The sequence below is a fragment of the Plecotus auritus genome, assembly GCF_963455305.1.
Source record: "Plecotus auritus genome assembly, chromosome: 1".
Lineage (NCBI taxonomy): Eukaryota > Metazoa > Chordata > Mammalia > Chiroptera > Vespertilionidae > Plecotus > Plecotus auritus.
The window spans coordinates 106,337,024-106,364,071 of record NC_137770.1 but is presented as its reverse complement, the minus strand read 5'-3'; the positions used below and the strand labels follow the sequence as shown (position 1 = coordinate 106,364,071).

Sequence of the window (27,048 nt, the reverse complement as noted above, 5' to 3'; positions counted from 1 at the left end):
TTAAGTTGAAATTATAGGAAATACCTTTTGATCAAATTCTGTTCTCCATGAATTTACAGAAAAGGGCCTTCTTGATTTTTAAATATCTCTAAAAGAGAATCCATAGTCTTCCACAATCAGGAGCTGAATCCCATAGCTCTTTGAGGTAGGGATTTCCTATTCAGCCCAATGTCCTCCTGGTCAATAAGAGGTTGCTTTCTCTATCGCTCATCCTTTGAAATGTCTCTCTCTTTTTATAACACTGGAGGCCTTTAATTTATAAGCTGGATTTGTAAATTGATGGGGCCCAGCCCGGTTGGGCCTGTGGTGCATGTGGCTTATCTCCATGTTTGGAGGCCTGTTATTTGCTGTTCTCAGGGAGTTAATAAGAGCTTTGGTGGCCTGGTTTTCCCACAATTTTAGGCTCAAATCTAGATAATCTGAAGGAAAAAAGAATGGAACTAAAATGTCAAAGTTATGGTTGTAAACTACAAGGAAAGTTAGAATTTTAAAACCGGCATCAGTATGCTACAGACAAGAATTAGAAGTTAGAAAGAGCCTGGAAGGAGACATTTTTAATTAAAGCAGTCCTCAAGACATTTGAAATTGTTAGGATGATTTTAAATAGGAAACCCTTTGGCTTTAAAAAGAATCAAGGATTCAGTTTTCTATAGGTGGTGTTAAATATAAAGACATATAAAATTTAAGAGGAAAAGTAATCTTTTTATGTAAAGCCATTTTGATTTATGGTTTTCTGGCCTTTGAAAGCCTCCCTGCATCTTGATAAATACATTGAATTGTTTTAAAATGGTATTAAAATGATTTCTTTTGCAAAAGCAAGTATTTTTAATGTAACAGTTAGGAATATCATTAGGAAGATTATTGAAAGTGATGTCTACCAGAAAGCTGAATGGTATATTTATTCTTCTATACCAGTGGTCGGCAAACTCATTAGTCAACAGAGCCAAATATCAACAGTACAATGATTGAAATTTCTTTTGAGAGCCAAATTTTTTAAACTTAAACTTCTAACGCCTCTTTTTCAGAATAGACTCTCCCAGGCCATGGTATTTTGTGGAAGAGCCACACTCAAGGGGCCAAAGAGCCGCATGTGGCTCGCGAGCCACAGTTTGCCGACCACGGTTCTATACTAATAACAGGGTAATATGCTAATTAGACCAGAAGACTTTCCAGGAGACCTTCTGGATGTCCTTCCGGACAAAGCCATGGTGGCGGGGCCAAGGCAGAGACGGTTAGGGGCAATCAGGCCAGGAGGGGAGGGCAGTTGGGGGTGATCAGGCCGGTGGGAGAAGCAGTTGAGGGCAAGCAGGCCAGCAGGGGGGGTGCAGTTGGGGGCAAGCAGGCCGGCAGGGGGCAGTTGGGGGTGAGCAGGCTGGTGAGGGGGCAGTTGGGGGCAAGCAGGCCATTGGGGGGGGGGCAGTGGGGGCGAGCAGGTTGGCAGGGGGGGCAGTGGGAGCGAGCAGGTTGGGAGGGGGGGCAATTGGGGGTGATCAGGCCAGCAAGAGGGGGCAGTTAGGGGCAGGAAGGCAGGCGGGGGGGGGGCAGTTGGGGGTGAGCTGGCTGGCAGGCAGATAGGTGAGCGGTTAGGAACCAGTGGTCCCAGATTGGGGAGGGTGCAGGCCGGGCTGAGGGACACCCTCCCTGTGAACAAATTTTGTGCACCGGGCCACTAGTTGCTAAATAAAGAAAAGGATATTTAGACCTCATATGGACAATTAACTAAAAATACAAGTAAACTTTTACATGTAATATTGAAATCAACTATGGACTTAAAGAAATTTACTAAGATAATTTGTCTAAGTTTTATTTTCTATTTTGTTTTATAAAACTTTAATTTTATGTACAAAAGGAATACAAAGTACTTTTTTTAAAAAAAAAAAAAAAAAAAGCATTACAGATCAAAGTTCCCTTTGACTGCTATCCTCCCATCCTCCCAGAAGTCACCATTTTGCCATTGTTTCATCCAAATCATTTTTTGAATATTTATATGCATGTATTTCTATGCATATAACAGAAATATGTTTTGAATAGATGTTAAAAAAATAATTCACAGATTGTATTATTTGCTAGTTCATTCTAAATATGACCTTCCAGTATGTTTTGGTTTTGATACTTCAATGATATTAATAATAGCAACAGACATTTATTGAGTAGCTATTATGTGCTTGGCAAGATATTTAACATTTTATATGTAATTTATTCTCATAATCTTCATAATGAGCTTCAGAGGTGTGAACCCTGAGAAGGATTATATCAACCAAGAAAGACTCCTCATGGTTATAGGCCCAAAGTCATAATCATAGTCCAGCAGCCATTGCTAACAGAAGTCTCTCACAGGCTGCATTTCAGGGAAAAGCTACAGACTGAGCTTCCAAGCTTCCTGAACTGTGCTCCTGCTGTCTGATATGACCTGTATGACGGAGCTCCTGGTATCATCTTTACCAATGCACTGAGACCTTCCCAATTGGAACTCTGCACAACTGTATCCTCATTTGCATTTATACTGACGAATCAGAGAAGTTCCATGATGACTAATTGGAGTGCATGAAGCTCACCAATCAGGACAGTGCTATTTGAATCAATCAGAACTATGCTGTTTGGATTCCTCATTTGCATTAAAATGAACCAATTGGGAACTAGAGCAGGAACTTCTCTATAAAAAGTGCCCTCCCTTTTGACTTGGTGAAGCACACTTTTGGTTTTCATCAGAGGCTGCTTTCCCCCAGTTTGCAAATAGTTCACTTAAAGTTCCTCTTTTTACCGCAGCCCAGATTGGGGATTCCTGTTGGCACTGGGTTGGTGGGAGCAACCCTTTGTTGAAATAGGTGAGTATTCTATATTCACTTTATATGAATAAAAATTTACCTTAATTTTATCTCACATTTACATTAAATTGCTAATGCCAGTAGTTTATCATCCTTTAATAAGTATTCAAAAAGAAAACATTTATAATGATTCAAAAATTGGTAGGAATATAACTTCTAGTTCTGTTAGTTTTGTTACTCACATGACTTCGGCCTTTTTCTACCAAGTCCCTGGAGTATCTTTGCTAAGCCAGAAGGCTGGGAATAAGAGGGTGACTCCTGCTCACCTTTTAGGAATGTGGAGGTATTTTTGTCATATCTGACTCATTCTACAAGAAGAAAAGATAACCCCAGAGATTTCCTCAGTAGTTAATGCTTTTAAAAACCTAAGCTTGTGATGATGTTCTTGTTTGGGGGAACCGTTATGGGATATAAGATCTAGGAGAAAAGAGGTTTGTTTTTGAAAGATGCTTTTCATTGTGCCCTTAGTCATACTGTTATGAGGAAATAAAGGTTGATGCAATGAAAACTCTGAGAATTTTTATGGGAATTGGTAGAAAGGAAGTGATATTGGGTGGGTTGAGAGAAAAAAAGTTTATGCTTATTTTGTATACCCTGATTTTGGACTTTGGGTGAAGATATTTCAAAATTACATGACAAAATTGAGATTTTAATGAATGGGATAGCTGTCAGAAAGGTTTAAATCACAGTTCTGCTGCTTAATTAGCTGGGTAACCTTGAAAAAGTCACTTTATATTACTTCAATAAAATAATACCCACCTTATAAAGTTGCAGGGTTGAAATTACATTATTTTTATACATTGCAAAGCACTATACAAATGTGCAATGTTAGCTGATATATTTGCTGTGTTTATTATATTTGTTGTCAAGGCTGTCTACAGTTTGCATCCTTTACTTACTTTAGCCTCTGTCCTGAATACTTACAAAGCTTGCTTCTGTCCTTTATTACTTTAAAGAGAATACTATATGAGGGCTCTGTTATTTTCAGAAAAGAAAAAGAGACCTTTTTGCTGAATCAGTTAACAAAAATTGAAGGCCTAATTCTATATATCCATCAGCATTTCTTCAAGCCTAATGTAAGAACTGAAAACATTATCTATAGTAATTCTCCATGAGAGGAGATATGCTGAAGGTCCCAACAGTTAACATTTGGTTATCATCATTAGTGTTTATAGATATTGTTTACCTTTTGTTTTCAAGATAACAATAAAGTATTAATTATTGTCTACTTTTAAGAGTATTTTCTAATAACTTTTATTGCACTAGACCATTGTTTGAAAAACAAAAATTATCTTGCTATAGTTCCTTTTTGGTTATGTAATACTTAAATTATTTTGAAATCTCAATATACAATGAGGATATGAAGTTTTTATGCTTAACAGAACATGACATGAGTTAAAAATTGTTAAGAAGCACTAAAAGGCCTGGTTAGTGTGGCTCAACAGTTGAGTGTAGACCCAGGAACCAAGAGGTCACTGGTTTGATTACGGGTCAGGGCACATGCCCAGATTGTGGGCTCTATCCCCAGTGGGGGGAGATGGGGCATGCGGAAGGCAGCTGATCAATGTTTCTCTCCTCTCCCTTCCCCTCTCTCTAAAAATCAATAAAGACATATTTTAAAAAAAACAACAACAACACTGAAAGTGAACTCTTGTTTCCAGATGAGGAGATAGCTCCATTGGGTTTCCCTTTGGTACACTTCAGAGTCCACTTTATACTGGGGAACTGCTCCGTGGTTAGAACCCCAATTAGAAGTCTGGTTTATTATTTGGGAGTTTTTGTTTATTACTTTGCTTCCTCTCATTCTGCTAATGTTTTTCCTAATGTAAATTTTGTTTCAACTCTAAATCCATGGAAAGAGCAGGACCTTTAGCTTGTCACAGAGTCCTTAGACTGCCTATCTATGAGCCAGTTTTAAAAGTACATCACAACTCATTTTTATTCCACAATATTTTAGAAATTAGACATCAGTCCTTTAGCTTTAAGGTGACTAGTAAGTCTACAATTGAAATCTCATTTGCCATTTGAGTGATGTGCCATTTATTGTACAAAAACACTATGGGTATAGGCTATTTCTTGAAGAAGATATATCTGTGCTTTGGAGGAGGCACTTTGCTGGGGGAAAAATCCTTTGGTTTCATTGTTACCCCTCTGGATAGTTCTAAAAAGCTTACCCTTTTCACTTTAATTGGTGGTTTGCTTTGTCATCTCTTTCCTCACTTTCATTTATTTCTTGACCTACTCTTTGTGGCAGAACATCTCTATCCTGAAGTTATACCAATGGGAAAAGTTAAATCTTATTTCAAAGGAACTACGAAATTCCATTCCATATTTTAAACTTAGTCTATTGGAAAAATCACGTTTTTCTTCATTTTATTTGGATACCCATGCCCTTATTCTCTGAGGATTGTAAGGAGTTTTTAATCTTTCTCACCTATTTATAGAAGCTGAGAATTTCCCCTTTTCCAGAAGCAGTTGTATTAAGAGAAGCTTATTTTCTTGAGATCTCAACCAGAGTTCTTCTCTAAGGAGTCTAGGATCTGCACAGTCACATTTGCTTTTCCAAATAAGCAACTAGGAATATTTTAACTTGCCTTGACTATAACTAAGTTACTTTTAAAACAAAAAGTTCATCATCAGTTGAATTATCTCAGCTCTGGCTTACAGTCCTGAAGAAACTTTTACATAGAGTAGACAAAGGCTGGAGTAAGAATTTCTGATTCGATTGCATATTATTTATTGTGGAAAGAATGTTTTCCCTCCAGACTGACTAGGAACAAGATGTTTAAACATAAGCCCAGGGTGGAGACCAGTTTGTTTGGTCAGCTTCAGAGGAGCCACGTTTTCCTACTTACCATGAGTCCGCCAACTATTCTGCCCCCCACCCCTGCCCAGTTCTTCAAGTTACTTTGGAATTTTTACTTAAGGCTCTGTTGGATAAGGCAGTGATACAGTGCATACGTGGCAATAAGAAAGGCTAAGGCTGTTTTTGGAGCAACGTGATTTTATGTCATTATGAATTTATGTTGTACTGTGTGTGTATAAATATATAAATTCTTTTCTTTTTTTCTTTTCCCCGGTTCCCCTCTGCTGTTGGCTTCTGTATTCCCATAGCTGGATTTCATGCAGCAGGACTCCATTTATCACAGGCGGTGAGAGGAGGGTACAGAGATATGAAAGGGTTACTGTTCACATTTCCTGTGTAATTCCCTGTGATCTTACTGAGCTGTATGTAATTCCTTTCTTGATGTTAAACATTCCCAGGCTCCTATAACCTTCTAGCCTACTTGTACTGGTCAAGTTTGTCCCAGGTGATCATATAGGCAAATCTCCTGTTTTTAAAGATTAGTAATCATGCCTTCCTCCATGAGATAGGCTAAATGCTCATTCCTTTGCACTCCCAGAAGAAATCCTTTTGATTTAAAACAAGAACAGAGAAGTAATATATTACTTTTAAATTTTAAATTCAACAGCCACATTTGTTGTCAAATTAATTGCGTATATTTAAAAACCTACTGATTCTTGGTTTAGTGAATTTCTAGTTAAATGAAAGCCCCTTGATCTATTAAAGATTATATTCTTCCTTCTTAAAACACACTTAAAATGGATTCTAATTCTAAAAAGGTAGATTTGAACCTATCATCTTACTTTTAGTTTATTTAATAGGTAGATCATTTTAAGTTGCCTCAGATATAAAGCTGCTTACCTGAAACTTCAACATTTCTGCTTCAGTTCCATTCAGAAGATTGTAGTTGAGCATAGGGAGATACTTATTATTTTCTGCTTTTTTTTCTGGTTTTAAAAGTACATCACAGCTCATTTTTATTCCACAATATTTTAAATATACGTTTTTGTTGTTGGAAAAAGGTATTCTATTTTTGCCTTTGCCTTAAGTTTTAGAAGAAAATGTTATGCTCTTGTGAAGCATAAGAATGTGTCAGCAGCTGCTCATAAATTAGTAGGGACCAGCACTGGGCCAGCACTGCCTTCATCACAGGTAATGAACTTTTATTTAGACACACCTCTGGGTAAGTTTCTTTGTATAACTTATAGCACATTTCTGTGTCCCAATTCAACAACATAGGAACCTAGGGGTTTTGGGGATGAACAGAAACAAAACCAAGTCTCTTTGAAGGAGTTTCTAGGATAATTTAAGTTTGCTGATATTTAGGCCAAAGAAAACTAATTTCACTGCTTAAAGCAATGAGATAAAATGTTTTTATTCACTTAACCAAGTGTATTATGGTTTAACATGGACATGGGCAGATGAATTTTTAGATGGATTCTGTTTGGATCTGCTTTAGAGAGTCTACATGCATGGTTTTTATTTCTCATTCAACTTTAGTTCCTCCATGCCTAAAAAACCTATCACAAGTAGGTTTTCAATAACAGTTTGTTGAATGAATGAAAGAGACTGCCACATTACTTTTGTGGATCCGTAATTGTTTTATATACACTGAGTGGCCAGATTATTATGATCTCTGAACGCATAATAATCTGGCCACTCAGAGTGTGTGTGTGTGTGTGTGTGTGTGTGTGTGTGTGTGTGTGTGTGTGTATATATATATATATATATATATATATATATATATATATATATATATGAGGCCTGGTACATGAATTCATGCATGGGTGGGGTCCGGCCAGCCTGGCCAGGGGGAGGAGACATGGGTGGTTGGCCGGCCTGCCTGCTGGTCGAACTCCTGGTCGAGGGGACAATTTGCATATTAGCCTTTTATTATATAGGATATACACTGAGTGGCCAGATTATTATGCGTTCAGAGATCATAATAATCTGGCCACTCAGTATATGTGTAATTATGTGCATGTCAATAATGTTACTTGCATAATTTCTGTTGATATTGTTCAATGTTTTTTGCTGTTAAATAGTTAATTCCCTCACAACATTTTGTGTCCAAGTTCTTAAGTGATCTACACCTGGCTGGCCTAACCATGACATTGCTCTTCAATAGGAAAAAATAATATTTAGTCATGAATTAGTTAAATCATAGTCTATTAACATTTCTTAAAATCTCTGGTGTTTTGAAACTTACTTTATGGGGAAAGATTTTTTAAACCTTTTCTTTTTCTTTCAGAAAAAAAAGTTTATTACGTTAAGTTAGGTAAATCTGATTAGATAAATCTAATATCCCTTGCTCTTGCTATTATGGTACATATTTCTACTGTCACTAATAATATATTATGCCATCATTTTCCATTTATATGCTAAGTGAAGAACTGTGTCTCATTTGTTTTTGTATCTTCAGCACCTAACTTTACACCATGCCTGGTATCTAGTAGGCATTCATAAATGTTTGTTGATGTGGGTGTAGGGAGGGGGGAGACTTAATTGCTTAATTATTCCTAGGGGAATACATTAGTGATTGCCACTTTCAAATCTTAAGAGAAATATGTTATTGTTAAAAAACCTTTAAAATATAGTTTATTTTAGATTTATTTATATCTGTCTTATCTCAGAAAGAATTTAAGATGATATTCATTAGTACACATAATATGACATAAAGTTTAAATAAATGAATAAAATAACCAAGTTGGAGCACCTTGTTACTTCTCGTTTTTAAAACTCAATAGAAAGTGACAGTAACCAAGATGATGTAGCATTGGCATAAGGATAAGCATATAGATTAATAGAGTGGAGAGTCCAGAAATAAACCCTTACATTTTTGGTCCATTGATTTTTGACAAAGCTACTAAGACTTCAATAAAGAAAGGATTATCTTTTAAACTAATGATTCTGGGAAAATTGAATACTGATATTTAAAAAATGAACTTTCTCATAAAAACCATGCACAAAAATTAATTCAAAATTAATTATGGACCTAAATGTAAGAGTTAAAATTATAAAACATGTAAAGGGAGGCATAGAAGAAATTTCATGACCTTGGATTAGGCAAAGAGTTGTTAGATATAACACCAAAAACATGAGACATAAGAGCAAAAAATTGATAAATTTTACTTCATTAAAATTAAAAACTTTTGCGCTTCTTAAAGACACTGTTAAGAAACTGAAAAGACAAGCCACAGAGAAAATATTTGCAATTCATATCTGATAAAGGACTGTATCCAGAACATGTTAAGACCTCCAACAGCTCAATAATAAGAAGACAAATGACCCAATTATAAAAAACTAGAAGCCTGATGCATGAAGATTCATGCAAGAATGGGCCTTCCTTTCCCTGGCTGCTGGCACCGCCTTTCTGCTCTGGCCCCGCCTGCCCACGCTGCCCAGAAGCCCTGAGCAGCAGCTGGGGCAGGGCGGGACGCTTGCATCGTCACCATGGCAATGATGCAAGCATCCCGCTCAGTCCCCGGCCTCTCGGCACCTGCGTATGCAAATTAAACCACCATCTTTGTTGGGTTAATTTGCATACTCACTCCTGATTGGCTGGTGGGTGTTGCGAAGGTACGGTCAATTTGCATCTTTCTCTTTTATTAGTGTAGATAACTGAATAGGCATTTCATTTAAAAAGATATATGAATGATGAATAAGCATTTGAAAATATGCTCAACAGCTTTAGTTATTAGACATATACACATAAAAAAATAAAGTGAAGTATTATTTCTTACACACCAAGATGCCTGTAGTCAAACATACAGATAATATCTGGTGTCTAGGATGTGGAAAAGCAGGGACTCTCATATATTGTTGGTGAGAATGCAAAATGGTATACCTACCTTGGAGAACAGGTATGCCATTTCTTTTAAAATTAAACCAGCTTACCATATATATTAGTCAGGTTCTCCAGAGCAACAGAACCATTAGGATATATCTATAGGAAGAGATTATTTTAAGGAATTGGCTCACATGATTGTGGAGGTTGGCAGGTCCAAAATCTGGCAGGAGAGGCCAGAAGTCTGGGTCTCAGGAAAGATCTGTAGTTTGAGTGCAAAGCCAGTCTGCTGGAAAACCAGTAAGAGTTGACATTGCAGATGAAGTCTAAAGTCACTCTTCTGAGGAATTCCTTTTTGCTCAGAGAGGTTAGCCTTTTGTTCTATTCAGGCCTCCAGCTACTTGGATGAGGCCTGCTGGAGGGCAATCTGCTTTCCTCAAAGTTTACCAATTTAAATGTATGTCTCATAGAAAAATACTCCCCCAGAATAATGTTTGACTAAATATCTGGACACTGTGTTTAGCCACGTTGACACACAAAATTAACCCAGAAATTTCACCTCTCAGAATCTACCCAAGAGAAATGAAAATATATATCCACACAAAGACTTGTACATGATAGTTCATAGTAACTTTATTCATAATAGATAAAAATTAGAAATAATCCAAATGTCCATATACCGGTACTGGTAAGTGGACAAACAAAATGTGATCTGTCTATGCATTGGAATACTATTCAGCAATTGGAGAAACAAAAAGGAAAATACGGATATATTTTGTAATATGGATGAACCTCAAGAATATGATAAGTGAAAGAAGCCAAATTCAAAAGATTAAAAATGATACGATCCCAGTTGTATGATATATCTAGATAGAACAAATCAGAGGAGGTTCGGGCATGGGAGCAGTGATTGACTGCATATAGACTCAAGAGAATATTAGAGCGTGATGAGAATGTTCTAAAATTAGATTGTAGTGATGATTACACGGTAAATTCACTAAAACATAATTGATTTGTACACTTATAACAGGTAAATCCTATGATATGTAAATTGTACCTCAATAATGTAAACAAAAGAGGGATGATAAAAATGAAACAAATGGACTAAGGGTCAGACACATAATGCATTTAATAAAAGCTCTTGTATTTGCTTGAGGTGGATGACACATTTTGCTGTTAGCTCTTTAAAGAGACCTCTCATAAGATGAGATGTGTTTTCTAGTTTTCACAAGATCAAAATTTGTCAGGATTTTAGTGGAAGCGTAATAATTGTAATTCATAGAAAAATATATCATTTTAGGCATACTGCAATATACTCAACTATCTCAACAGCATCCTTATAGTAAATAATTGGAGACTATTCTCCAGACATGTTCTTAAACTTTTCTTCAACACAGACTAGTGGCTTAAAATCAAAGGCTACTTTATTAAACACAGTTCTCCTGGGTGAATAGCGAGAACAATAAGAGGACAAAACCAAAGAATGCTGTTTAGTGTTGTTATGTCTTAATCCAGACATTTAGAATAATGAATGGCTGGACTAAATAATGCCTGCAGCAGTTCTGCAGAAGCTTTTGGTGAAAACTGAGTAACAATAAGATTAGCATTTTACTCCGTGACAAGTACCTGGAGTGTGGTTACTGTCAGATACAGTTAGATGTGGAGTCTTTTGCTTTAATTGTCAGCTAGGTTGAGAGTAGGATTGGCATCCTCTTATGAAAGTTGGGGAGACTGAGGAGGAAATGTATTTGAATAGACTATCTACCACCTGTGAATAGAAGTAGACTGAAAAAAATATATGCTGGTGGATTATGATTCTTCCTGAGAAATAATTTTAGCTGTTCTCCAGTGCTTAGACAAAGGGATTATTCAGGCTCTAAAGACAGTAGAACATGGTCATAAATATTAGCTCGTAATAGTGTATTTTTTATTGTAAATTTTCACAAGTGTTACATGCCTATTGCAAAGATTTTAACAATTGATTTCATATGCCAAGTATAGAATATATAGAATAAAAAAATAAAGTTTCTTTTCTCTGTACCCTTCTTTGCTATTTTCCTATTAGTGTATACTTAAATTGCTTTTAGTTTATAGCTGTTGTAATGCTGTAGTAAATATACTGGTGTCAGACACTCTTCCATTTAAAAAAAAATATGAGTCCTGGTCAGTGTGGCTCAGTTGGATGAGCATCATCCCATGCACCAAGAGGTTGCAGGTTCAATTCCTGGTCAGGGCACATGCCCGGGGTTATGTATAGTATATGGTTCCTATACAGAGGTGGAAGATTGGGTTCACATGACCTTTCTAGCATGGTAATCTCATGGTACTCAGACTTCTAATACTGTGGTATGGGGCTCCTAGAGAGAATTTTCCAAGAGATGGCAAGTGGAAGGTGCCAGTGTCTTATGGCCTAAAACTGTAAACTGGCATCCCATCACTTCAGAGCAGCCCCAGAGCCCTCCCAGTTTCAATAAGAGGGGGCATAGGCATGACCTATTAATGAAAGAGGTATAAGAGAATTTGTGACCATCTTAATCTACCATAGTCCACCCTCTGGTCACAAATGATTTACATTCCTCCTATATTCAAAATATACTTAACTCCTTTGGAGAATCACAAAATTCTCATCCCACTATGGCTTTAATCTCAAGCTTAAGGTACAGGGGCTTGTCATTTAGATCAAATCCAGATATGCAGGAAGCTCCACAAGTGTACTTCCTCTCAAGAGACAAGTTATTTACTAAATAAATATTGAAGAGTCGGGTACAGAAGAACTGCAATAAACACTTTCATTAAAAAATGTGGAACCGGAGGCATGTAGCTTTCACTGGTCCATAGTAATTTTGAAATCCTGATGTTGTCAGTTCCTCTGTAAGGGACAAACTTACTCCCAGGAAGTGATTATTTATGGCTCCTGGTTTCATCCTATCAATTCTGAGTCATCCTTCTTTTTCTATAAAAATGATTTATGTTTACAACTGGGTATCCTTTCCAGCCTTGCCTCCTGAAGTTTGAAAGTTCAAAAGCCTTTCATTCTCTGCTCCTTTCAGTCCAATCTAACAAAAATCCTTTAAAAACTGTCAGATTCCTGTGTCAGGCTCTAAAGACAGTAGAACATGGTCAAAATACAACCACCCCATTAGACAGAAGCCACAGTCAATTTTGTTTTTGAGACAGGCTTCTTTTGCTAGTTCAAACTGACAGGAAAGGTATTATAAGACAACACCCATAAGATTCTTAAAAGCTTTTTTATTTGAAGGAGTCCAAAAGGCATGCTCTTAAGATTCCTAGAGGTGTTTTATCAAGAAGAGTCTAAGAGGCACACTGTTAAGATTCTAAGAACTGAGCTAGATACATCTTTAAGTCATATTTCAGTCTCACCACACTTTTATAGACTAAAGATTTTAATCCTGAAACCATGCTTTACTTGATGTTTATTCTGAAGCTACTAGTACTTCTTACTTTTCTATCTGGAGAAAATGGAGATAAGAAACTATTTTCTTTTTGAAAAGGGTAAGCCCTGGCTTCTTTATATTTTCTCTAAATTCTGCTTGAACATGAAACAGTTCTTTTGTTAGCTCATCTTTCTCTATGCACACCTTATATAACTAAAGGAGACTAATACTTTCAATCTTCTGTCTAGAAATCTCCTTAGCCAAACCTACTATTGTATTGGGCATATTTCTTCTTTTCTATGTTATTCAGGGAATGGTGTTGCAAACTTTCCACCACTGTTTAAGAGGGGTTGTCATTTCTCCATCTGTTAACATTTTTACTTATGTCCTTCAAGTCTTCCTGAGGATCTTGCAGCTTCTGCTTACCAGCTGCTCCCAAAGCCAGTGTCACATGTTTTAAGATTTTTATTATAAAACTAGAGGCGTGGTGCATGAAATTCGTGCACAGGGGGGAGGGTCCCCTCAGCCCAGCCTGCACCCTCTCCAATACGGAATCCCTTGGGGGATGTCCAACTGCCGGTTTAGGCCCGATCCCATATCAGGCCTAAACTGGCAGTTGGACATCCCTCTCACAATCTGGGACCACAGGCTCCTAACCGCTCATCTGTCTGCCTGCCTGAGCGCCCCTAACCGCCTCTGCCTGCCAGCCTGATGCACCTAACTGCTTCCCTGCCTGCCTGATTGCCCCTAACTGTCTCTACCTGCCAACCTGATCACCCCCTAACTGCTCTCCCCTGCTGGCCTGATCGCTCCCTAACTGCTCACCCCTGCCAGCCTGATCACCCCCTGACAGCTCTCCCCTGCCAGCCTGATCACCCCCTAACAGCTCTCCCCTGCCAGCCTGATCGCCCCCTAACTGCTCTCCCCTGCCAGCCTGATCACCCCTAACCGTCTCTGCCTCGGCCCCTGCCACCATGGCTTTGTCTGGAAGGACATCCGGAAGATGTCCGGTCTAATTAGCATATTACCTCTTGTTAGTATAGATCCTACTTCCATGTAACAGAATCTGTTATATTTCTATACTTTGTTAACAAATTACCTAAAAACTTAAAACAAAAAAATTTTATTATAAGTCATAATTTGTGCATCAATAAAAAGGGCAGGCTTATAGTGAGTGATTACTCTAGCCCATGTAGCATCAGCTGAGTTTAGTTGTTGATATTCAGCTGGAGAATGAACTGGTTTGAAGGGTCCAGGACAGCTTTACTCACATTTCTGGTATTTTAATAAGGATCACTCAAAAGCTAATCTTAGCTGGGACTGTCAACCAGAGTACTTACACCTAGCTTCTCCAATATGACAATCTTACTGTAGTTAGTTTATGATGACAATAGCACAAAAAATAGGAAGGAAGAAATAGATGTATTCCATTGTAAAATTCTTTCATTATATGTGAAATGGCATGATAGTATTAGAAGTTAGAGTGTGATAAGTTAAAAGGCTATATTTTAAGCACCAAGCAATCACTAAAACTATAAAAAGAAATGGGCATATCTAATAAGCCAATAGTGGAAATACATTGAAATACTTAAAAAAAATTCAGTCCCAGAAAAAGCAAGAAATATTGGGAAATGAAACATTGAACAGATTGGGATAAATAGAAAATAAGATGATTAATTCACATTCAACCTTATAAACAATTACATTAAATGTAAATACTTTAATGGCAGAAATTATGAGGCTAGATAAAAAAAGCAAGACCTACAACTGCATACTATCTCAAGAAATACTTTTCAAATATGAACATAGATTAAAAGAACAAGGATTTAAAAAGATATACCATGAAAACACTAATCATTAAGAACACTGGAATGGCTATATTAATATTCAACAAAATAGGCTCTAGAACAAGGAATATTACTAGCAATATTGGGAGATATTTTATGCGACACCAAAAGCACAAGCATTAATAGAAAAAAAGGTGGATAAATGGGACTTCATCAAAATCAATAGATTCTATGCTTCAAAGATATCATTGAAAGAATGACTATCAAACCAATGCAGGGAGAAAATATATGCAAATCATATATCTGATAAGATATTTGTATTAAGAATATATAAAGAACTTTTATAACTCAATAAAAAGAAGGCAGTCCAATTTTAAAATGGACAAAGGAAAACACGACTTTATGACACTTGCCAGTGCCTGTGAAATGGATATCAAGCATAAATATATTAAATAAATTGATATCATGGATTAAACGGTTCTTATTTTATAACATTAAAATAAATATGGACAAAAAAATCAATTCATTAAAAAGATATAATCCTAAATGTCTATGAGCCCAACAATAGAACTTCTAAATACTTAAAACAAAAACCAACAGCAAAGAAAGGAGAAATAGACAAAACTACAGTTTAATTTTAAAAACTGTCTTGGCAGTTGATATATAAGTAGGCAGAATATTAATTAAAAATAGAAATAAGCTGTATTCCAAAAGTTCATGTCTAATTCTGTTGTTTGGAATGCAGAAAGCATTTTTCTACCAAAACAAGTGATAAATAGTGGTTAGGTTCTCAGCCACTCCTCCCAAGACTGTTTAACTCATAAGTACTAGTATTGATTTATCTACAATAGCCACCATATATAACACTGTTTTGTAGAGAAATTCTGGCTTTGGATATGGAAACACATCTCCCACACCCTGGAGGCCAAACAGCTACTTTCTGGGCAGCTTGAACAGCAGGGGGCTTGAGCTATGGCTCTGATAGTGGCTCAACATATTTCATATTCTCACGCCAATAGCTTTATGCTTTTCAATATTTGCATAAGAGACATTTAGGTTGCTGATACTCTGTATCTTCTAAATTGAGGGCAAGGCAGACACTTGCTCTTCTGACCCTCCCCGCAGTAGATTAGGACCAAAAACAGGGCTTTGGCTGTCCTATCACTTGGGTGGGTCACTTTTAAGTCAGGTAATTGACATATTAGGAACTGTTTTACCATGCCCCCCTTTCTGTTGTTCTATAAACTTATGGGAAGGCAAACATAGATTAACAGTTGTGAGTATGTGAAACACAGGCTATTTTTGGATTATTATTTATTCTTATATATTCTTCCATATGAGCAACTGTAAACCTACTTTTGCCCACACTGTATAAGCAGAAAATGCTTCTATTAATAGGAAAAACATGTTTACAGGTATCAGCCTTGTATATGACATTACATTAGTTTTTGTGGGCAAATGATTATAATTTCTTCATTTCGACATGGGCATAGTGATACCATGAAAAACATGTCAGTGTGTATGCATAAACATCCTTGGAGGTTGACAGTTTTATGTTGTCAGGTTTTAAGAAAAACACTTCATAAACTAGAAAATTTAATTTGTTCAGTCATTAAAAGCTTTGAGCATAGGAGTGAATGTCTGCTTTATGCTTAATACCATTGTAGATGCCAGGGGCTAGAAATGAAAACCCAAAGTATTGTGAAAAGTTTGCATTTCCTCCAAGAGCTTAAAAAACGGAGTGAAGTATGAAAGAAACACTCACAATTCAAACCGTATGTTATTAATTGCAACAAATTACTTCCTGAGGATAACAAATGATCCTGTGATTATCAGAATGGCAATATCATTGTGATCCACCATATTGTAAAGGTAGTGGTGGGATTTCAGTTAGTCTTAGAGGAATAGTGAAGATTTAAATAGTTAGGAGATGAAATTATATTCCATGTTGGATTATCAGCATGAATAGAGGACTAGAGATAAAACAAACAAAACAGTAGTACTGGCTGGAACAGAAGTCTTTATTAGTTCATGTTGGTGAAATAATAGGTGGGAAAATTGCACCAGTGGTTCAATCCCAGCAATGAACAAAAGTTATCCAGAGATATTCATAAAAATGTAAGTCCCTAGTTTATTCCCCGGAACTAATAAATAGAACTTCTGAGGCATGAGACCTAAGTCTGTTTTCTTTCTTTTTTTTAAATATAATTTTATTGATTTCAGAGAGGAAGGGAGAGAGAAAGAGAGATAGAAACATCAATAATGAGAGAGAATCGATCAGCTGCCTCCTGTATGCCCCCTTTTGGGGGCTGAGCCCACAACCCGGGCATGTGCCCTGATCAGGAATCAGCTGTGACCTCCTGGTTCATAGGTTGACGTTAAACCGCTGACCCACACCAGCCAGGCTAAGTCTGTTTTCTTTTAAAGCTCCTGAAGTGGTTGAGAACTACTGAATTAGAAGGGTGGACCAAATTTAGGAGAGCCATGAATGACTTGCTGAGGAGTTGGGCCTCTGTTCCTCAAGCAATGAGAAGACCTCAGAGGCAAGTGACATGACCAAATTGATGTGTGCCAAAATAAATGATTTGTCCACTGCTTATGAATGAAAGATAACACCTTGAATTAAAGTGTGGTTGTGGAAAAAAAGAGAAGGTAACATTTTTAAATGTACTTAGATGTGTGGGAGTTGATGATTGCGAGCCTTATAAGAAGAATTTGGGCACAGAGGAAGACAGCCAGGAGAAGATGGAGGCAGAGATTGGCGCTATGCTGACACAAACCAAAGAAGACCTAGGCTTACCAGAAGCTGGTAAAGGCAGGAAGGATCATCCCCTAGAGGCCTCAGAGGGAGCATGGCCCTATCAAGACTGTGATTTCAGACTTCTAGCTTCTAGAACAGTGAGGGAATAAATTTCTGTTGTTTAAAACTACCCAGTATATGGTACTTTGTTACGAAAACCCTAGGAAACTAACACCTTTTTTCCCACTTATACTGAAACATGCCATCTTATCAACTTGTTATTTCCAAGTTTAACACAGATGGCAGTTAATTAACATTTAACTTTCTTCTTAATTGAATTTAAAGAAAATCAACAGCCAGGGACAGGGCTGTGAAAACTGAAAACACGGCCTCCCATCTAATAATGGCCGCTTCTACTCCACTCTACCTGATTATTGACACATGGAAGGTAGGACTAAAGCTGCCAGATCTTACAGTTGTCAAGAGAACCCAGAATTCTGGATCTGTAAAGTAAGTTAACAACAAATTATATGAGTAACTAGTTAAAATATACTAATTAATGACTGATTCATGTTTAAAACAAACATTGTGAAAGCTGAACATGATATGTCTATGGACCAAACCTGTATGTCTCATTCTCAAAGATTCTGTTATCCTGAAAACATGAGAACATTCAAATAAAATTAAAGTATCTTGCCTGAACGGTGAAAGGGACATATATGTGTATGTTACTTATGATTTGTGATTTTTATTTTAATAAAATAAGTTAGGCTATTTAATTTTTGGCAAAGAAGTGGTATTTAGTAGTTCAAGTATTAGTAATATGTAACATTTTGATTAAATGATTAATTCATCAGGACTCCTTCAGTTGAAAGTGAAAGAAAGCCAGCTCACATAGCTTATGAAAATAAAAGGAACTTAATTGTTCATATAGCTTTGGCTTCCAGAGGTGCATCTGGCTTCAGGCATGGTTGCAACCAGGAGCTCAAGTGATTTCATCTGGACTTCTTCAGCTCTGTGTTTTCTTTACTCAGCATTCTTCAAACAGGCATATGATCAGCAAGGTGACCACCAGCACCTTGAGACTGTCATCCTCCTAGTTTAGAAATCCCAACAGGAAGAGAATTTGCTGGGCCAAATATCCAGCTCTCTGTCCCAGAGAAGAAGTGATAGACTGTCTTTGACACCACATGTAATAACCATGGGATCCCAGGGAATGGGGTACTCTGGTGGGCCAGCCTAAATAAAGCATTTTTTCCCAGTGCTGCAATAGTGGGGCCTGGCCCAGTGACTGAAAGCCCCACTGGGTCTCATGGAGTGAGGGAAGCTTTCTCCAGAGGAATTAGAAGAAGGGAGATGGAATGTGTGCTCAGCAGACCAAAACTAGTAGATTCAAACTATTACAAGTGGTATGTGAAATAATTTAGAGGCTACCTTCTGATTTTAAGGTGGCAAATAGAAAACTTTCTGCCTTCTTCTATTAAAAAATCCATCCAAAACAAAGGAAATAGGAAATTAAAATTCCAACTCTTTCTTTGATAAAAAGTATGTGACATCAGTAACTCTAATTCATAAATATAAACACAGAAAATATATGTATGATCCTGTGACTTAGTAGAACAGAGAAAGGTAAAAACCTACAGAGGAGAAAAACAATGCCAAGGAGGAGCAGTAGGAGGTTCTGTGATTAGAACTATCAGAGTAGGCTGAAGAAGGAAGTAAGGCATAGGGCTAGAAACAAATGATCAACTGCAAGTCTATAAAAGGACCAGTTGGACACTCACTCAATTCCTTATCTCATCCCACCCAGATAACTACCTTCCCAAGGCCCCAAAGATGGCAGTTTTATTCTCTGGAAATGTTGAAACTACAGGGGATCTCTAGGCTCAGGGACACATAAACACTAGAGGTTGAGATTAAGTAAAATGACTTACTTTAAGGCAGCTCTGTTCTTAGAGCACCAGGAGCCAAACTTCTAAATTCCAGAGAGAAACTAAATGGTCCCGAAGAAAGGCCCTATAGTGGTTCCCCCACAGAGAAAGCCAGCTTACTCTTCAGTTGCTCTTCAGTGAAGCTCACCTTCAATAAGCTCAACCCCACAGACAGAGCTGCCAACTTGCTATACTACTAATTTACACTAAAGTAGAGATAGTCAGCCAAGGATCACCAGATACTTGGGAATGCCTCCAATTTGAATGCAAAGATAAAGTAAACAGAAACAAAGAAGTCTGAGGAGACAAGAACTATCTTACCTAATAATAGAGAAACATGTAAATTGACCATACCTCCGCTACGCCCACAGCCAATCAGAGTGAGTATGCAAATTAACCCAACAAAGATGGAAGTTAATTTGCATACATACCTGGGTCCTGGGAACCTCCTCGGCACCCAGGTCACTCCCAGCCAGCCATCGGAGGGGCAGGGGTGGGGGTTCCCCTTCCCTAGCCTAAAGCCTGGGGCGGAGGCTTTAGGTTTGGGAAGGGGCCGAGCCTGCGATCGGAGATGTGTCAGGAGGGAACCCCTTCCGAAGCCTAAAGCCTGGGGCGGAGGCTTTAGGCTTGGGCAGGGGCCAAGCCTGGGATCAGAGAGAAGGGGAAAAAGTCAATGGAAACATATCCTCAGGTGAGGATAAAAAGAAAAATAAAGAAAGAAATGTCATAGCCTGTGAAAGACACATCTTGAAAATGCTTAAAGAAAGTTGTCATTTTTTCATGGTGAAGGGACTGGAGTTCGTGTTGATGAAAATACCTTGGCGGCTGCGGTGACTGGCAGTGGCTGCAGCAGTGGGGTGATGGGGCTGGCGCCTTCCCCTGATCAGCCCAGGTCTTCTCCCACAAAGGGAGGCCAGACTGCGGCTTAAGTCTGCTCCCAATGGGGAGCGGGCCTAAGCCATCAGTAAGACATCCCCTGAGGGCTCCCAGTATGTGAGAGGGGGCTGGCTGGCACCTGAGGGACCCCTCCCCAGTGCACGAATTTCATGCACTTGGCCCCTAGTACAGCCGTGGGCAAACTACGGCCCATGGGCCGGATCCGGCCCGTTCGGCTGTTCTGTCCAGCCCACGGAGCCGAAAGAGCGGAGGGTTCTCTTGCTCTCCCCTCTGCTCCATTACTTTGAATTTATATTAGTTCACACAAACACTCCATCCATGCTTTTGTTCCGGCGACCCTGGTCCAGTTTAAGAACCCATTGTGGCCTTTGAGTCAAAAAGTTTGCCCACCCCTGCCCTAGTAATTATTATATTTGAAAATGTGAGAAAATTTTGCATAGAAAACAGTATTTAAAAGGAGAATTAAAGGAAAGGAAAAGTAAAGAACAAGAAATAATTTGCAAAAATTAGAAATATGATGGCTGAAATAAATTCATTAGAGTGATTGAAAGATAAATTTGAGAAATAAATAATTAGAGACATAATCCAGAGGTCCAGTAGCTCACTAATATAAGAGAAAAACAGAAGAGAATTTTCAAAGAAATTATATAAGACATTTTTCTAAAACAGAAGGAAGAGGTAAAGGTTCAAGTTTCTAGAGAAGAAAAAAATTATCATAAACAAAGTGTTTTGAATAAGAACAGGCAAGAAAGAGACTTCTCTATGTAAGTATGAAAACATCTAAAGTTGTGATGTTCTCTTCTTTTAAGGGATAATTATTATCATAAAAAAATACTTTTGCCTGAGAGTTAGTGTCAAATATCTCTAAATAGAAAGTTTTTTAGCACACTAAAAGTATTCCACATACAAATTTTCCATTATTTAAACTAATTTTAACTTTTGTATAATCTGATGTACACCTGCAAATTTGTGTTTTAAAGATTTAGGGTATTTTCATGGTACTTATTCTGGTTCCTCATTTTTTGATTCACTGATTCACTCTATAGATGAGATAATCTTTAAGGTACTGTGGACTTTTGTCTTATCTTTTATCAATGATGAAGACAGAGTCCTGAGTGCTATTTTCTTCTAAAAATGAGAGGGGAAATCAAAAGTTAAAATTTAGCAGACATATTTAATTTAGCAGACATTTTAATTATTTGAAAAATACTTTTAGGAGTCAGTGATTATTATTGACTACATAACTAAAAAAATATTATATTTTTAAATTAAAAGTATTCTCCAAATTGCATTTTGTTTTTAAATTTTTACTTATTTCATTCTTTAATGTATTATAATGGGACTGAAATTATATAGAAAACCCAAGAAATGAAAGAGTGCCAGGATCTTTCTGGCCAGTATAATGTTTTAGAATTCTGCTGAATTGCTTTTACTATAAAAACCAGACCAACTAGTCTATTATGGATTCTCCAGGTAATGACATTTTGTAGAGGACTTTTGTAGTTCTTTTGGTTCAGTGAGGTCAAGAATTTTAAATTAGAATTGTAGAACTGGAAGGCATCCTCTTATTCATTTTATAAGTCCTGAGAAATCATGATTTATTCAGTGTCACACAGTTAATAGAGAAGGTTGGATGAGAATCATGGCCTCCTGGCAGTAGTTCAGTGATCTTTGTAAAAGGCTCTTCAGGTTTATTCTCACCACCATCACATTATGTACAGTGTTCATAATTTATTGCATTAGGCCCAATTAGCAAATTGCAAGTTTATATTTAATTTTTTAGAGCTGAGGGAACATTTAGAATTAGGAATGTTGACAGTGACAAAAAACATGGTATGGCAAGAAACATTTTGAAGAATCCTTGCCTAAGGTAGAAGATGTCCCTTGATTAGACTTTGGTCCTGCTCTCTAAAAGGAACTCTGCTTATTATTCTCTAGGACCTTATTTTTGCCTTCTAGAAGGTTCTTCCTTGCCCAGTTTCCTCCAAGTTCACTCTTACATGGACATTTACAAATACGCTGTCCTTGGAGGCTATCTAAACCTTTGTTTCCTACTTTCTGCTCATGCAATTTTGGCAGCTTGAAGTTTGTTTTAAGGGTCAAACAGTCAAGGCTTATTAGCAAGATGTATGTTTTGGCATGTTATTTCCTCAGAAACTTAGTTGGCTTCTGATCTATCTTTTTGCAGTTAATTCCATGTGCTAGTAATAGGGTGAGTACATGTCCCAGTTTGGCAAGGACAGTCCTAGTTTATTATCTCTTGTGAATGTTAAATAATAATGCCTTCTTTCACTCTAAATTATGCCAGTTTGGACAATAAATAGTATGATCATTCTAGTCAAAAAAATCCAAATCCCAAGCCTAATATCTCCCTCCCTCTCTCACCCCTTCCCATTCTCTCTCCCTTCCTCCCGCCTTCTTCTCTCCCTCCCTCTTCCCTCTCTCCCATTTTGAAATAGGTTTTATGGGAAGTTAACATAATCTGCAGCAAGGCCGGCTTCCCTCTGTTTATCTGAGGAAACATGTAACAGGCCATATTTGCTCAAAAACTTTTTCAGTTATTTCTGTTACTGTGTGAAATTCAGAAGCAGTCAACTTTTCTAACCTTGGGAGCCCCCACATTTCTGGATTCTCTATTTCTTTCATTTCTGCTCTCAACCCTGTCAGTTCTTGCATTTGCTCATTTCTTTCTTATCAATTATTGATAAATGCAGCAAGTAATACTGTTGTTCCAATATTCTATTTCCCATCTCTTTCTCCTATAGCTATAGACTTGGTAGGCAAGTCTGCCTTTGAATCTATCTCAGGCATTTTTTTTTTAATTGAGGTATAATTTACAGAGCTCTTAAGCATTCAGGTCAATGAGTTTTGTTAATTGTGTACACCTGTGTAAACCACCACCCAAAATAACATATAGCACATTTCCATTACCCCAGATGGATGCTCCTTTCCAGCTAATTTCCCACTTTGTTCCCCTGGAGGCAACCACTTTTTGGCTTCTGTCACTATGGATCCCTTTTGGTAGGCAGTTTTTTTATGAAGTGTTTTGTGACTGCATGACATAACTATCTTTCCATCCTTTACTCAGTTTCTTCATTTCCTGCTGCCTGGCTGCTAAGCTGTTGCTAGATATTTTAGATTTTTTGTTTGGTCTGCACCCCACTTAAAGATAACATTTTTTATTTTAGTTATGGAATGCTAACGCTATAATAAATGGACTCCAACAAATATAATAGCTTAAACCTAATTCAGGTGTATTTATTGTTAATGAAACAATGCATTAAAGGTATTCCTGACCTCCTATAACCTGAGCCTTTAGTCCTCAAGCAGTGAGGAAAGAGACTATGAATATACCTCACCTCAGGTTTCTGAAAAGCCTCAACCTGAGAACTGACATTCTTTTGGGGAAAACTATTTACAAAGCCACAACTGGTGCACGAGGGGAGGATATGGAAATGTAGACTCTGGCTGGGCAGCCACTTCTCAGAGACAGCTCCACACTGTGACACCATGGAAAAGCAAAGTTGGGACGATGTTAATAGTGTATAGGTTAATAAGGCTAATGTCACAGCTTTTATTTTTTTAATATCAATGCCATATTGCTTTTGTTTTATGTCTAATGTTCTTCCTTTTCTTTGTGTTATATATTTTATGCTTTTTGAATAAACATTTTAGTATTTTAAACTAAAAAAATGATATCGCTATCTCTAAGACAGAAATGTTCAAAACAAAACAACTTATTTTCCTTATTCTGATTATATTAAAATTATCTCTGGGCATCAAGAGATACAATTTAACTCTTAAAAGATAAGGTTCCCTGATATCACCATTTATATTCAGTATTGTACCAGAAATTCTAGCCTCCTGGCAGTAGTTCAGTGATCTTTGTAAAAGATCCAGACTAGGATGGAAAAAAAAAAAAAAAGAAAAGTTGGAAAACTGAAAGGAAGCAAAAAGTAGCCATTATTGGCAAATTATATAATTGTTTATATAGAAGATTTTTATGACTCCACACTAAATTCTTAGAATTAACTAGAGTTTAGCAAGGATTTTGTATATAAAATCAACATAGGAAAGGCAGTTGCATTTCTATAGACGAGCAGCAACAACTGGGGCAAGAACTTGCTCAATGAAAGAGAGTAATAATGGATTCCTACCTCACATTATACACACAATGGAAAATGGTTAACTTATAAGTTGTAAATTAATAATTATAATTAAGTTTAATCATAAAATTGGAAGCATAACTCAGTAAAAAGTTGAAGAAAAATCAAAGCTACCAAAGAAATGAAAACAAAATTGGAAGGAGTGCAAAAGAGATGGTACAGAAAAATAGTTCATAGAAATTGGAAATAAGAGAAGTGAGTCAGGTCAAATATACACTTAAAAGAGTGATGAAACACCTTTAATATTAAAATATTATTGTTTATGATATGCCAGAATTTTATCATTAACTTTTTTCATCATGATCTATAAATTATTTTAATGATCCACTGACAACCCAATTGCACTCCTCTGTAGAAAGCAGACTTGGAAACCACCTGACTTGCAAAGAAATTTATGATCACTTTCTGAGTTTAGGGAAGCTTATCAAAAAGGCTTAACTAAGATTTATCAAATGATTGTTGTACATACTACTCTTTTACTTAGAGGCACCTTGTTTATTCCAATACTAGTGACCTGGTGTGCGAAATAGTGCAATTCCCAGAATCCCTTCCCGCGTGTGCCTCCCCGCGCATGCAGCCCCACCCTCCCGCCCAGAAAGAGTCCCGCAGCTGCCGCCCCCGCTGCTGCTCCAGGAAGCAGGACCCAGAAAGAGTCCCGTGGCCGCCACCACTGTGGGAGGTGGGACTGGGAGGTGGGACCCAGAAACCCTCCCACCACGGGAGGCAGGACCCAGAAACCCACCCGTGCCTCTGGTCAAGTCCTCCAGAGTCAAGTCCCCACCCACCTGCTCATGCCTAGCCATGCACTCAGCCCCACACACCCACGTGCACCTGCTGTACACGCAGCCTCCTGCTGATCGGTCGTTATGGCATGAGGGCGTCATGACCATTAGCATATTAGCTCTTTATTATATAAGATACTTAGAAAGGATGTTTAGAAACATTAATTTTAATAATATTTTCCAGTATGTGACATTTTAGAGAAATTTTTATTTCAAATATGTTTGAAATGTATTTTTATCAAAGCCTGCAGCAATAAATGTAGATCACTCAAATTAGGGAAAATGATTGCCATTTAACCTCACTGACAAAGCCAGTCTTCAAACCTATCTTTCAACTTAGACTTCTTTGTCAGTAAAGGTCCAACTTAATTTTTTAACTTAAATAAATATGTTAATGACATATTAACATCTTTCATGACAACCATCACACAGCTGAATTCTAATTCTAATATAGATAAGTAGATAAGGCACAGAGCCTTACCATGTGCTGCCTGGGTATAATAGATACTGCTGTTTCAGTATTTCTTTTGTGCTTGCTAAAGTATCCCAGAATTGAGATGGTTCTTTTTCAATAATGGTATTGAAGAGGTAAAGTCCTTAAGTAGAAATGCCTGCACTACTGCTTCATTCTATTATACATCTAATAGAGGTCCACTGCACGAATTCATGCACCAGTGGGGTCCCTTGGCCTGGCCTGTGGGATCGGGCCGAAACCAGCTCTCTGAAATCCCCCCAGGGGTCCCAGATTGCAAGAGGGTGCAGGCCAGACCAAAGGACCCCCACCAGTGCACGATCGGGGCCAGAGAGGGACTGCGGGAGGTGTCCAGGGCATGTCCGGCCCATCTCGCTCAGTCCCGATCAGCCAGACTCCAGCAGCAAGCTAACCTACCAGTTGGAGCATCTGCCCCCTAGTGGTCAGTGCACGTCATAACGACTGACCGACCAGTCAACACTCTGCCCCCTGGTGGTCAGTGAACATCATAGCGAGCGGTTGAGTGGCCTTAGCATGCCGTTAGCATATTACGCTTTGATTGGTTGAATGGCCGACTGGATGACCGGACACTTGGCATATTAGGCTTTTATTATATAGGATGATACACTAACTTGGGCCCACATGTTCCATTTCATCCTTATTGTAGTCCTTTGATTAAAGGAGGATTTACAGATTTGCATCCTAGAGGGTTTTTATGATCTCTGGAAATGCACTAGACAGGATTAGTGAGTGGTATGTATTTCTTTTGAAAGTGGGAAAAGAGTGATTGTGAAGGAGGGCAAGATACAATGAGAAAGAGGCTGGCATGATACTTTAGCTGCCGGTATAATCCCAGAATGATCAGTAATAGGAAGAATGGAAGCTGAGCATCTGGACTTTACTGCCTTAAAACTATCTGTGCTGCCCTGGTTGGTGTGAATCCTTTGAGTGTAGTCTCATGCACCAAAAAGGTCACCCATTGGATTTCCAGTAAAGGTACATGCCCAGGTTTTGGGTTCAATCCCCAGCAGGGGGATTTGAAATAAAGTACAACTAGAATCTGAATATTGAAAGGACATACTGTGTGTCTGGGTTTGTTAAAGTTGCCGGACCTCAGAGGTAAAGAAAGACGTCTTTGAGGATCCAGACAAAGGTTGATTTATTTATAAGTGGGAAATTATGTCAGTCTCAGATTTTATTCATTGTAAGAAAATGGAGTATACTTAAAAGATTTTCAAAAAAATAGTAAGTAACTTAGAGATGTAACTTAGAGATGTTTATATCCACCCAGTCATTCAAGTTTAAGTCAATAGGGAAATAGTTTTAAACTTAAAAATTTTTTCAAAAATTATTCCTTTGTTGTCTGGTTGTTGTTCCTCCTTCTCCTCCCCCTCCTCCTCCCCCTCCTTCTCCTCCCCCCC

The 27,048-nt window shown here is 37.8% G+C and overlaps 1 protein-coding gene across 2 annotated transcripts in view; it reads left to right on the top strand.

The window, feature by feature from the left end:
• Positions 1-27,048, top strand: part of ZNF438 (zinc finger protein 438) — a 192,616-nt gene that overhangs the window by 70,271 nt on the left and 95,297 nt on the right. The window contains exon 2 of one of the 2 annotated variants that reach the window (XM_080678247.1): positions 2,767-2,825. The exons of the other annotated variant lie outside the window; for it this stretch is intronic. The gene's annotated coding sequence lies outside the window, so the exon portion shown is untranslated. The remainder of the gene's footprint in view (positions 1-2,766; positions 2,826-27,048) is intronic. 2 annotated transcript variants of the gene reach the window in all.